This window comes from Parus major, chromosome 18 (genome assembly GCF_001522545.3).
Source record: "Parus major isolate Abel chromosome 18, Parus_major1.1, whole genome shotgun sequence".
NCBI classification, from domain to species: domain Eukaryota; kingdom Metazoa; phylum Chordata; class Aves; order Passeriformes; family Paridae; genus Parus; species Parus major.
The window spans coordinates 2,372,536-2,386,390 of record NC_031786.1 but is presented as its reverse complement, the minus strand read 5'-3'; the positions used below and the strand labels follow the sequence as shown (position 1 = coordinate 2,386,390).

Here is a 13,855-nt window from a genome sequence, read left to right as displayed (position 1 = left end):
GCCCGCCCCCCGAGCACCGCCCGCTCGCCCAGCGCAGCCCCCGCGCAGGTGGCGGGTCCCCCGCCCGCCCTCGTCGCCAGCTCCTTCGGGGGCTTCGTCCCCTCTCCCGAAGGCGAATAGTCGGCCCGGCGAGAGCTTTGGCAGGAGCTGCAGGGCGCTGGGATGGGATGGGGGGCCGGGGGGCTGTGTGGGAACGGGGCGAGGCTGCTCGAACCCCGCTGGGTGTCTGCGGGCAGGGCCCGGCTGGGCTTGCAGCCCCTCCGCTGGCAGATGGTTCAGACGCCGCTTTTATTTTCTTAATTCCCGAAAAAAACACCACCCTATAGTTGAGGCAACTCCTCCCTTCAGTTTTCCGGGAGCGGCTGGGCCGTGGGGATGTGCGGGGACCCACAGCACTGATGCGGGGATGGAGAGCCCGGCTGCCCAGCCCAGCCTGGAGAGCACCGGGCACCGAGGGGAACGCAGGAGAAACCGGCTGAGCACCGGGGGAGTGTGACCAGACCGGCCTGGCTCCGGCACCGTGCTGAAGGGAGAACAGAAAATGAACTGCAGGAAGAGGGAAAAGCCGGTTGTGTGCTCAGCTGGCTGGAGCAGGGTTCTGTGCGCAGCACGGCCAGGGCAGGCTCCGGGAAGTGCCTGGGATGGGCTGGACTGAGGAAAACGGAGTGGCAGGGGCTGCCTGCTGGCTGAGCATCTGTCCTGAAGTGCGAGATGCTCCTTTCATCCAGAAGGGGAGAGAAAACCGTCCCCTGGGCTGTGTTGTGGCTGCAGGAACCTGAAGCACGCCTCTCCTCTTGGTCTCCTGATCTTTGGAAGACGGTTCTTACTCTCCTTTAGAAATGCAATTTCAAAATCGCTCAGTCTTTTGATATTTGAAGAGTTTGGGTTTCAGGTTTGGGGATTTTTGCTCTGCTTTTTGCTCTGGAATTTTTGCTCTGCTTTTTCTGTATTACCAAATTGTATGTGTTTTCCACAGAAGATTTACAAGCACAAACTGCTGCTGGTGCTGCTGTGGCCAGCAAGGATCAGTGGGAGGAAAGGATGTGCTGTCCACACGGCTTTGGGGCTCACCAGCTGTGCCCCCCTTCTGTGCCCCTTGGGGACAAAACTGATAAAATGATTGCACTTGGATCCCTTCAGGCTCTAGACCAGGGGTGTCAAGATGGGAAATTTTGGGGTGCTGCCTGTACTGAAAGGTTTGGGGGGCATGGGGCAGGCAGGGGCTCTGCTCAGAGGTGCTGGGTTGGGGTCTGCAGGATGGGAAGCCACAGAGCTGATCCTTCTCAGGAAGAGAGAAGGAGCTTTCAGGACATGAAATTGGGTGCAAACAGGGGGAAGTGAGTGCCAGCTCACCAGTCAGGTAGTTTAGGGGAGAGCAAAGAGGGGTGTGCTCTGTCTGGGGACACCCTGGTCCTCAGCCCCTCCATGGCCAGGTGACCTGGCAGCTCCCCCACACAGTCTAAACCTGATAAGAGGTGACCTGCTGGGACTAACAATAGGACTCTTCTTCCTTTTTTTAAACTTTCTTTTAAAAAGATTGCCCAGATGAAGTTAAACCCCAGAGTTCAGCAAGCCTGAAGGAATCCCCAGGAGCAAGCCCTGCCCATGGCTGCCAGCCCATTGAAGGACACTCACAAACTCTCTTCAAACTCAAAGAGCAGCTTTTGACAAGCATTCCATCAAAACCTGGCTGGTGCTTGCTTGGCTCCTAATCCTCCCTGAGCTGTTTCCCTGTTGCTAATCTCTCCCAGGAACCATTAATAAATCTTTCCTGGTTTGCAACGCTAATTCTGGACAAAGGCACCAGGAACCAGCAGTGCCTGGGCCCGTGTCCCTGTTGTTTGCATGCTCTGCAGGAAGATTGTTTGGCTTTTAATGAGGCTAATTAAAAAGAAACAAAAAAATAATAAATCAGTCCCATTAATCTGTAATAAATTGAAGTGCTACAATCCTTCCCAGAGTGGTTGGGACTGCCAGCTCCCAACAGGCTGAGATGCAAAATCACTGTTATTATTATTTAGAACAACTCAGTGGTTCTCCATAATGCCACAGTGATGCTTCCCTGCTCATCCACGGCTTGGAGTTCCTCTGGAGGAGGGGATCCCACTGAAGCTTCTCCCACACACATCCCTGGGCATCTCCTGCTGTTCTGCTTTCTTGGCTCGTGGCTCTTCCTGCCCAGCCGGGGTCCCTGGGCTGCAGGTGAGCATCACTTCCCACCCCAGGGCTCAGCAGAACTCATTCCAGCCTGCTGGAAGGGGTGGATACATTCCTAAAATTAACCTGGAAATACTGTTTTGATAGGCCACTGACAGCTCCAGCGGAACCAAATTACCATTTGGAATTACCATGAGATAATTGGCCTCATTTACTATTTAAAGATGGGGGAAAAAAAAGCTCCTTCTTCCAGACAACTGCAGTGGAGAAATGTTCAGGCACAGATGATGTCCCAAAACATATCATTAAAGCTTTAAATAAATGTATGATGACATCTCAGAGTAAGAAATACTTCCTTTGTATTTCAGATAGGAGCCAGCCAGGTCCTTTTCAAAGTCATTTTTTAATAAACAAAGGATATTCCTCTTGTTTTTCCAGACACGCAACTCACAATATTTGGAGTTGTAAGTATGTAATTTAAATTCTTTCACACATTATGGATTTAAAACCCATCTTCCTTAGAAACATCTTTTACTTGCCAAAAGGTAAATGCCTCTGTTTGCTGCTTTTTGTCTTTTTAACTTGAAATGCTGCAGAGCTGCCCCAGTCCCACCCTGGAGATTGTAATGTTTGCAAAAGGGAGGAGATGAGAATTATCCCTTTCTCACTGCTGTTGATTATGAGGATTAAACACCAAGGCAGCTACACAACATTACAAAGGAAAGAAAAATCTGAGTTGGAGCAGCCAAGTTCTGCATTTGCTGCTTCACTGACAAGAGCACAGACAGGCCAGGAGCACATCCTGCAGCTCTGGTCCTGTTCCTGGTCCTGCTGGATGCAGAGCATGTTCTCCCTGCATGGTGCTGAAGGTGGTGGTGATGGTGGTGGTGGTGGTGATGAAGATGGTGGTGATGGTGGTGATGGTGGTGATGAAGGTGGTGGTGATGGTGGTGGTGGTGGTGATGGTGGTGACGGCGGTGATGGTGGTGATGGTGGTGGTGATGGTGGAAGTGGTGATGGTGATCATGGTGGTGGTGGTGATGTTGGTGATGGTGATGATGGTGGTGGTAGTGGTGATGGTGGTGCTTGGGTGGTTATGGTGGTTATGGTGGTTATGATGCTGATGCTGATGGTGGTGGTCATGTTGGTGATGGTGATGGTACTGCTGGTGGTGGTGATGGTGATGGTACTGCTGGTGGTGGTGATGCTGGAGGTTGTTTTGAGGGTCCCCAAAGAGCATCTCAAAGCAGGGCTGGGTTTGTTTCCCAGGAAGGTGGCACCTCTCACCAGGGTTGGGCTGATGCTTTTCTCACCCCCAGGACGGTGTGAGATCCCTTCCCAGTCTCTGCTGCATTCCTGGGAGAAGCTCTCGCTGTTGCTCTGGGCTGTCTCACGCTCTGTCTCGGCTTGTAATTAAAAATGAAATATTCGGGCCAAGTGCTTGGATGAAGAACACATTTTTGATAGCTGACAATGCCGAGGAGAGCCCTGGAGACCCTGACAGGGCAATTAGTGTCTCTCCACTCGCATTGGAGAGGAGCCTTGAGAGAAGAAGCCTGTTCACTCCAGGGGGCTTTTTGGTACAGAAATGCAATTATTGGGTATAAAAGGAAATGTTTAGAAACACACAAAGCAGGAATGAGTCAGGAGCCTCCTTCACCACGGGGCAGGGAAGGCAGAAGGGAAGACGTGCCCCAGGCATGACATCTCTAACACCTCCCCATCCCTGGCAGCAGCTCCCGTCAGTGGTTTTGTTTCCCTCCTCCCATCTACCTCTCCTGGCTGCTGTTCCAGGCTCATCCCTTGGCCTCAGCAAGCTCCCAGCTGCTCAGGGCTCGGGAATCTGGGTGGGTCCTCTCCCTCTTGGCAATGAACCTGCACAGCTAAGCACGAACAAGAGGAAAGCCCCTTCATGGTCCAAGCGAGCGGCTCTTGAGTGCTGGGCTTTGCTTCCCCCCTCCCTCTCTCCCTCTGAGCATCCCTGGAGCTGGCTTAGAGCAAAATCCTGGGGAGCTGTGGCAGCTTTCCATGGTCAATCCCAACACCAAACCATCCTCTTCCAGGAGGGTGGGGCGAGTCACAAACCCTTGAGTGGTGTGTGGGGGGCTGAGAAGGCTCCGCCACTCTCCCAGTGCTCCTGTCCGAAATCCAACGGATGGACCCCAACCCTGGGAGCCTGAAGAAGCTCTGTGCAGGCAGAGCTGGTGGAGAAGGGTGGCCTGCACGTCCCTGAAGAGCTGGGGTGACACAGAGCCCAGATGACACAGGGCTGTTTGTCTTGGACACGCTGGGATTGACCGGAAAACGGCGCCGACCTCTTGAGCAACACCGGGGGTTTTTGGCCGGCTGGGCAGGGTCTCAGCCCTTGCTGAGTTTATAGGATCTGATTTCCAAGCTAGCAAAAACAAAACAATCCCTCTCCAGTGGATTCACTGGCTGGAGCCACCCCTGCCATGGAGACAGGAGCAGCCCGCTGGTGTCATTAAAGGTTAAATCACATTCCTCGTCCGCAAACGACGCGGGGCTGTGCACACGCGTTATTTAATGAGTATTTAGTTTGTGGAATTGCTTTTATTGGTAGTTAACTGTGCAGTGGTCTCCTTGGGACATCTGGTGCGCCATTTGAAAGGAATATTCCTCATGCCTTGCTGAGTGAAATTGTTTTTGTAGACAAGTGGAGGCTTTGGGGCCATTAAGAAGATGAAACGCAGATTGTTTGCAGAGGGTTTTTATTTTATTTTAATGGCTTTTGAAGAGAAGAGCTTTTATTATTTTATTTGTCTATTGTTAGCAGGCAGAAGGGCTGGGAAGAGCCACAGATGTTCCCTTTGCTGTTGGCTGGGCCAGGCCCCAAACCTAGGGCAGAGAGTTTGAACCTCTCTCCAAAGCTGCTGTAACATTTTCCAAATCTTGAAACAGCTCCTCTGCCCACCAGTTTCTCAGTAAAACCACTGAAGGCTGGGGTGGGACTCCCTCTATTATAATTTAAAAGCTTGACAGTGGATAAGACAAGGATTGTGTACAAACCAGAGAAAATGAAGGGCTTTGTGCTTCCTTCCAGTGATGGGAAAATCACAGATGGATCTCAAACCTCCAGCTCTCAGCCCAGCAGCAGTTCATTCAGACCACAAAAGAAAACAGCCAATCTCCAGTTTTGGGGCATGGATGGACATTGGGACACCTTTGTCCTCAAAAGCCAATCCTCTAAAGAGAAGAGCAGCGTTAATTTCCAGTAGTTAATGAGTTGCCTCAGGAGTTAATTGTACATTGTGTCCCTCAGTGGAGGAGGCTGCCTGACTCCTGTGTGTCTGCAGGAACACTGATTTCAGTTCTTTAGAGGAAATCCTACAATCCTGGGTGCTGTTTGCTCTTACAAAGGCACATCCTGTCCCAGGGAACACCACAGGCACACCTGGGCTGGGAAATGAGGGTTTCAGTAGGAAGATAAAGTGGAAATGCTAAAGGAGGTAGGGATGGATGCTTGTCTATCCTGGAGGCATGTTACAGGTGAGATCAGGATTTGGGAGGGACTTTGGATGGCACTGGAAGTGCCAAGGGGTCAGTTATGGGATGAATGAGAAAGCATCTTCCCCTTCCCTCTTCCCTCTTCCCTCTTCCCTCTTCCCTCTTCCCTCTTCCCTCTTCCCTCTTCCCTCTTCCCTCTTCCCTCTTCCCTTTCCCTTTCCCTTTCCCTCTCCCTTTCCCTTCCTTCTCCCCCTCTTCCTTTGCTGTTTTATTCCAGCACCTCTCTACACCTTGATTTTTGGGAAATCCCCTCATGTATCAGACCTGCCAGGGAAAGAAGAGGAAAGGGAGTGAATGTGCCAATCCCAGACTGTTTGTTGGGGAGAAGGCGAAGGGGGGAAGCCCTTTCATCCTCAATCCAGAGTGGAAATTGTTAATTAACAAGCACAAATAAATTGGGATGCTCAAAGGCAAGCTGCAGAGTGGTCAGGTGTGTGTGTGAACACAGGGGGGAAGATCCTCCCACTTCCCAGGCAGCTTTTGGGATACCACTGCCCTGCTCAGCTTTTCCAGAGGTTTTTTTTCTGTGTGTGTGTGTTTGTTTTTCCCTCTCCTGCCCATATTAATCTCTGCTGTCACCAGGGTCACCTTAACCTTGGCTCTGCTGGCCACAGGACTGGTGGCAGTAACTCCTCTGGGGGTGTCCCTGTGGACACAGGATTGGGTAACAAAAGTAACGATTTTGGAACACAGTGCTCATGTAGGGATTTGTCCAATGGCTTATTCTGCACTAAATGTGGCATAAATTAAGAAATAAAACAACAACAACAAAAAGGAGGAGCTGGGAAAGGCCTGGAGAGAGCAACAGCTCCATTCCTAAGGGTGCCAGGCTGGATGTGGCTGCAGGATGGGGGTGATCACACCCAGACTCATCGCCTGCCACCTCCCCTGGCTTTCTGACCACCAAACTATTTAGACCTTAACTGCTCATCAGCTTTGCTTCCTGTTTTCTCCCTTCATTGGAAAGCAGCCTTGTTTTGGCTCAAAACCCTCAACCACCAATGTTGAGGTTTTTTTACCAGCAGAACACAAACCAAGGAGAATCTTGTGAATCCCTTGCAGTAAGAGAATTCCTGCTGAGCCTGGGGCTGTTCTCTAACTGCTCTCAGTTCTGTGTCCACATCAAATGAAAATGGAATTATGGCTCTTGGACCTCACTTAGGTTCCAATATCTCTGTGTAAAATGTCCCCAGCATTGTAAACATGAATTCCTGTGCCAGAGCAAAGATCTTGGACTGAAGCTGCCCTCCAGTGCTGCTGTAGGGGTCAGTTCCCCTTGGTTCATCTCATTTCACACCAGAAAACTCCCTGTCCTGCTGGAGAACCAGCAGTAAGTTATGTTTTGAAGCAAGAAAACAGTAGGGGTAGTTTTAATGGGGCTCAGAAGGAGGGGTCTCTCACCAGCAGAAAATTCAGCTGTTTTTGAGCTCTGTCCTTCCTTGACTCCCTTATTTCCCACCAGCGAGTGAAACCAGGGGAACCTGGGCTGCAGGTTCTGGTGTTTAATCCCTGTTCTCCTCTCCTGGCACCTCCAGGAGTGGAAAACATTCCTGACCTTGATTCTCTCCATGTTTTCAAGCCTCTGCAGTCCATGGAGAAGGACACAGGTAGACTTCTCTCCCCCAGCCCAGAGTGCTGGATGGAGAAAGCCTTGGAGAGAGCTGGTGCCAATTTTAGCACAAGTTCCTGCAGCAGAAATAGATCTTCCTGAGCTCACATTTAAATCTTAGTAAATTATATCTCAGGTTAAAGTGTTTATTCAAGTGCTGTGGGGGGATTTCAGGCTGGCTGTGTTCCTCATCACAGGAGATGGGCTGGAAATTACAGTCATTTGGAAAGAACATGGATTTGAATCCCGGGGCCCATGGTGAAAGTCAGTGCACAGTGAATTATTCCACTCAATTCCTGTTCACACATGGATTCAGCTGGAGCCAAAGCCATTTCCAAAGAATCCCATTTCTGCTGTGAGCTGTGAGGGCTCCTGGGGAGGGGTTTGTGCTTGTCCTTGTGTTTTTCATTCTTCTGCCCTTGCTGCTCCTCCAGAGGCAAATGCCAACGAGGTGAATTTGTTCATTTGCTGTGTGCAATAAGCACAGAGAAAGATCTTTTCATGCTTCTGTGATGGTGGGAAGCAAACAGCAGAGGAGCTCTTGTCATTTGTGTCCTGCCTGGCAGAGCTGTTTATGTGTGGGGCTGTCTAATATTTATATAAGAAACTGTCAGGGAAACTCTTTAATTGGCAGTGAGAGAAGGCCCAGCTGTTCCTGCAAACAGCTGGAATTGTCTCTTGGCTTTCTGCTGCTCCAGATGTTCCCCTGGGTGTCCCTGCAGCCATCTCTGAGGGTCACAGAGTGATGGGGCAGGGACAGTTTGGGCTCACAGGGATGAGGGTGCTGGGCTCACCCCCCCTTGCTCTCTCCTGTGATTACTTCTAGGAATCATCCATGGAGTATTTTTAAGGAGCTGTTCAGCCGTGTGTTTGTGCTAGATGGGATCAGTGTTGTGCAATCCACAGTGTTCCCTCTGCACTGTGATTATTTTTTGGCTGGTTTATGTGGGAAGAAACCTTCCCTGCATCACCACTTTGCCTGTCTTTTAAATCTGAAATTGTGGTGGATTTTTTTGGAGAGGAGATGGTTGTGTGGAGACTGCAGGGACTCTTCATCAGGAATTGTAGGGACAGGACAAGGGGGAATGGACTTGAACTGAAAAATACCAAGTTTGGATGGGATATTAGGAATAAATGATGTCTGTGAAGGTGGTGAGGGGCTGGGATTGAATTCCCAGGGCAGCTGAGGCTGTCCCTGGATCCCTGGGAGTGCCCAAGGCCAGGCTGGACGGGGCTTGGAGCAGCCTGGGATAGAGGAAGGTGTCCCTGCCATGGCAGGGGTGGCACTGGGTGATCTTTGAAGTCTCTTCCAACTCAAACCCTTCCATGACTCTTTAACTCTCTGATCTGGAGCTTTCCCCAGGGCTGGGAGCACGGAAGGGATCAGGGATGGGGAGGAGGGCTCACCTGATGATTTCTCAGGCTGGTGGTGCTGCTGAGGGTTGTGAAGCATTGATTTGTGTCTGGGGTGCTGAGGGCACTGGGGGGATCAGCTCTGGTATCTGTATCACCAGAGAAAGGGCAGGGGAAGGGGAGCAGCTCCTCATCCCCTCTGGGGGAAGGATGCTCAGCTCATCTCCAGAGGAAAACCACGGAGGGAGGAGGAATCACACACACCCAGTGCCAAACGGCATACGATGACTCAAGGGAAAAAATAAAATCACACTTCTTTATTACCCAGATTCATCTCCCTGTGCCTGACAAGCAGCAGCAGATGCTCCTCTTCTCAGTTGCTTTATTGGATTCTGGGACATCCTCGTAATTGCTGTAAGTGGGAGATGATTCCCCAGCATCTGGCGTGTGTTCATACTGATCCTGGGAGCTTATCAATCCACTTAGGGAGAGCACAGACGTGCTCCCTGTGCTCTCAGAGGCAGCCTGCAAATTCTAAAGAATCATTTGATGCTACTTTTCTTCCTTTGACTTGCTGAGCGACTGAGGCCTGGCCACTGGGCCTCCTGCAGGCTGGCCAGTTGGAGGTGGGGAGACATTGCCCAGATTTCAGCCCTGCTTCCAGGGATGGGCAGGAGAACAGTCCCAGCTCCCCCAGCCTTGCCCCCCAGGCTGTATTTTGGGAGCTGCTGGAATGTTATCCCAGCACAAGTTGTTCTCTCAACTCATGGAAGTGCATTTAACAGTTAAAGTCCAAAAGAAATCTTTGAATGGATTAAAATTGCTTCTGATTTTTGGTTTAGGTTCAGAAGGTCCCATGCTCACTTTGGGGCTGGTGGCAGATATTGATGAGCAGCTCTTGGCCATCATTTAATGGAGTTTCCCAGGTGGGTGGGATTCCCTGGTCAGCTCAGAGTGAGGAAAAGTGGAATAAAACCAACTAAAAGCAAATATTTCAAGAATTGCTCCAAACCTGCCATTTTCATTCCAGGTAGGAATGAAAATATAGGATTTAGGCTGTTAAACATTTTTTTCTTCCCAACTTCCTTCCTCCAAGCAGCCTGGCAGGGTTTGGTCCAACAAGAGTTGATGCTGGCATGTGGTCAGCAGCGCTGGCAGCTTCTGTTTTCCAGGCACAGCTTTGGAGCTGGAGCTTTTGGAGGGACACAATGGTGTAAAAGGGTCTGTCTGAATGACAGAGTGGAATACTTCCCAGCTTCAGGAATGCTGCTGGCTGTTGAATAGCAGGGAAAAGAGGGATTCTCCAGGCCTGCAGGGCTCCAGCACTGTCTAGACTTGGTAATGCAATGCTGCAAAACCGCCCTCCCTGAACTCCTGCCACGGCCTCTCAGCGTCCTGTAAATGGAATTGGAGAAACTTCCCGGTGCCAAAGCCTCAGCCATGTTAATGAGCCCCCAGCTCCTGTCAGATTTGGCAACCCAGCCTCTAAACCAGTGAACTTGCAGCAGGTGGGAGAAAAGCTCGTTTCCTAAACCCACATCCTTCTGGAAGCAAAAGGCCCCTGCTGGCTTCCCATGGCCTCTCCCTGCAGGCTGGTGGGGACTCCAGGGTGTGGGGATGGATGTTCCCACAGGGAACACTCAGACCAGCACTCCACAGAGGGTATCTGGGTCAGCACATTGCTCTTGAGTCAATCACTGTCAAGTCATCTCACAAAGGTGACACTCCCTGCCCAAAGCCCACTGCATGTGGCACTGGCAGCACCAAAATCAGTTTTCAGCCACCAGAATCAGAAGACAGAACCAAGCTGTGCACAGCTCTTGGCTCCAAGTGAGAGGCAGGGCTGGAATCTGAGAAAAGCTGCCTGGATCCCAGTGGGGGCTTCATCCTCAATGGGAACTTGAGTTTGGGATGGACAGGATTTTCAGATCTGCTGAAGCTCCAGGTTCATGGTACTTTTGCCTCTCGGACTGATACACCTTATGTGGGTTATGGATCAGGGGGTGATGTCTCAGGGCCCATAAAGAAATCGTGTTTCCCATAGGAATTCCCATAGGAATGTGCTCCTCCAGCCCATCTGGTACTAGGTCTGGCATCCCAGGAATGGCAGAGAAGGTGCCCAGGATGGCCAGTGAGGGCCCTGCATCTCAGATGAGCAGTCACTTCTTAATTTACATGCAGGAGAACGGGCACAGAGACCTTCTGTGCTGAACTCCCTAACAAATGCTGAGAAAACCTGGAAAGTCCTGCTCCCATTTCCTGCTCCAAATCCCCCACAACAAACCCTGATATCCAGGGCTGGGAGCCAAACCCTCTCGAGTCAATGGAAAGATTCCCCTTGACTTTAATGGCCTTTGCATGAGTACCTAATTCCTTCCTGTTCACAGCCTCTCTTGGACTTGGTCATGGAAAGAACTGCAGCTATAAAGTGCTGCAGTGAGCTGTAAACCCTTCAAAGCAGTGCCACAGCAGATTTCCCTGTCCTCTCAGCCACTTGGAATGGGATTTGTTTGACAAAAAGCCTGCTCTGTGTTCTCCCGGCCAGCGCCGCGGCTGCAGTGTGAATGAGAGTTTTAACAAATCTATTCCTGCAGACAGGGTTTGTGGTCAGCCTGCCAGGGCTGGAGCCAAGCTCTTCCCAGCAGGATGGGGAAGGCAGAGAGCCCTGGCAGTGCTGGGGGAGGCTGAACCTCTGTGGCTCTCAGAGCTGGGCTCCTGGCTACTCCAGCTTCCAGGGACCATGTTGCTGCCCAAATGTATCAGCTCCTTGGGAAATGTGTTTTACCCCAGGCTGGGCCACTTTGGTGCCTGGCTCCACAAAATTCAGACAAAACACTTGGAAAATGCTTAACTTTAAGGATATAGGTGTGTTTGGCTGGGGATGAAACACATTTGGCTGGGGAGGGGTCTTGGTGGATCTGGCTGTGTGATGCCAGCAGGAGGCAGGTGGAATTTTCTCCCAGCACCTGGGATTATCAACTGGCACCTCAAAGCATGAGATCTGCCTGCTTCAACCTCATCATACAAGGAGCAATAGCAGCACACAGATTTTTGAGCCTTTATCAAGCCAGAGTCACCAAATCTGACTGTGAGAGGGACAGCGATGTTCACAGGGGACCTGAGAAGTTTTGCCACTGGGGAAGGCTGCTCAGCTGGCTCTGGGGGAGTGGAGGCTGATGATGCCTGCTCTTTCTTTCTTCACATCCTAAAATCTTTCTAGATTGAGGCTTTAGGTTGTTTTTATTTCACTGTTCAAACACCTGATGGGTTTTGCTGTTTGTTTTTTTTTCCCAAAGGCAACTGGGTGTCTGTACCTCCCACCTGCCCATCCCTCTCTTCCTGTGCAACCTGAGCCCAAATGTGATCCCAAAATGTGATCCCAAAATGTGATCCCAAAATGTGAGCCCAAAATGTGATCCCAAAATGTGATCCCAAAATGTGAGCCCAAAATGTGAGCCCAAAATGTGATCCCAAAATGTGAGCCCAAAATGTGATCCTAGCATAGCCTCCACAGCTTGGGCACAAATCCCCACTTCTGGAGCCACGCCCTGCAAGAGGAAGCTTGGCCTCACTTTCACAGCTGTGCATTCCTGAGATGAAAAGGGCAGCTCAGGCCTTGGACATTTCTCAGCAGAAATTCTGACCTGGGCAATCCATGGAAAGGTCTGGCAGCTGCTGGAGCTGTCTGCCTGCTGGAAAAATCTGGAGTGAGCTCTCTCCTGACAGCCCGGTTTGGGGAGCTCTGCCCTTTTGGATTTTGGAGTGTTTGCCCATCAGTCTCCCTAGAAACGTGGCTGCTTGAGGACTCCCAGTCCAGCCATGTGGGAATTGTGCTGGCCTGGCTCTTTTGGAAGGATTATTTGCTTTTTAAAGCCCTCGTCTGCAGCCCAAGCTGATCATCCTGTTGCAGAAGAAAACAGGCAGAAGCCTGAGACGTGGATGAAGTAATGAGTTCATCTCTCTGCAGTCTAGCCAGGTACACATTTTTTTGTTCCCAGGACTCAATTAAAATGCAGGCATCTTTCCTCACAGTTTCATGAAGCTCAATGGCAAACAACGGTCACCCTGTTGTTACATCAGCATTAACTTGTTTTCTTGTCTGCAAAGGAGAGATCCAAGGGCAATATCCTTGCTTGCCCTGTGTTTGGTTACTCTGGGATGTGCTATCTCCAGCAAGCAGCCAGAAACCTGGGGTTTATAGCAGGACCAGGACTTGTGTGGGCTGGACTCTTCTGGGGACAGAAGGAGAGACTTGTCCAGCGGAAAATACCTGCAGCAGCCCTGGATGGCTGATAAATCCTCACCTGGCTGATGCTCTCCCTGTTCTGCTTCGTGGGCTCTGGCACTGACCCCATGGACATCATCCAGGCCCAGAGGCCTGGACTCCTCCCAGTGTCCCCAGAGCTCACTGGAGAGAGGGAAAATAAAAATCCAGGCAAGTTTGATTGAATAATGAGTTTATTTACTTTATCCAGACACAAAATAAGGTATATTTACCCAGAAGAAAATGAAACAGAGCCCCACCGGTGCAACAGAATCATCTGTCCTACAAAGGAAACCACCAGCTCCTTGTGGGAGGGGTGTAAAACTGTTGATGGAAATGATCATGCCATGATCTGGAGGCCTTGCAGTGCTCTGTGATTTTGGTTACTCCAGACTATCATCAGCACAGCCAGACCAGTCCTCATCCCAGCCCAGCTGGCCACTGGCCCCAGCAGCTGCTGGCTGCTGTGCCTCGTGGCTTACAGGGACTTCAGACAGTCCCAGAAATGTCTTTGTGCTGCTTTGCAGCATCCACCCAGCTTGGTTGCACCCTGCAGGGTTATTGGTTATGAAATGGCCAGGTCTACTGGAACATTTTAAAAATTCAGCTCTTTTTAATATGGAATTGGTGTCTCCTGGTTTGAATATTGCAGTGCTGTGTTCTGCTTGAAATGATGCTGCTCCAACAGGCCAGAGCTCAGCACTGGTTGTTTCATGTCCCTGGCTGAACCTGAGCAGTCCCATAAAATCAAAACCCATCCTAAAATACTGTAATTTCTCAGATTCCACTTCATCCATGGGGAATGGACACATTTCGATGATGCTGCCAGGATGGCTGCACTGAGGGAGAAGGTTTTGCATGAGGAGAGAAGGTTTTGCACTGGGGGAGAAGATTTTTCACTATGGGAGAAGATTTTGCTCTTGGGGAGAAGGTTTTGCTCTGTGAGA

At 50.6% G+C, this 13,855-nt stretch overlaps 1 long non-coding RNA gene across 1 annotated transcript; it reads left to right on the top strand.

Annotated features, from left to right (window-relative positions):
• Positions 1-22: 22 nt before the first annotated feature.
• Positions 23-2,489, top strand: LOC117245256. The gene is made up of 2 exons (XR_004499746.1): positions 23-2,202; positions 2,305-2,489. It is a non-coding gene; the product is annotated as an uncharacterized LOC117245256 (long non-coding RNA).
• The last annotated feature ends 11,366 nt before the right edge of the window (positions 2,490-13,855 follow it).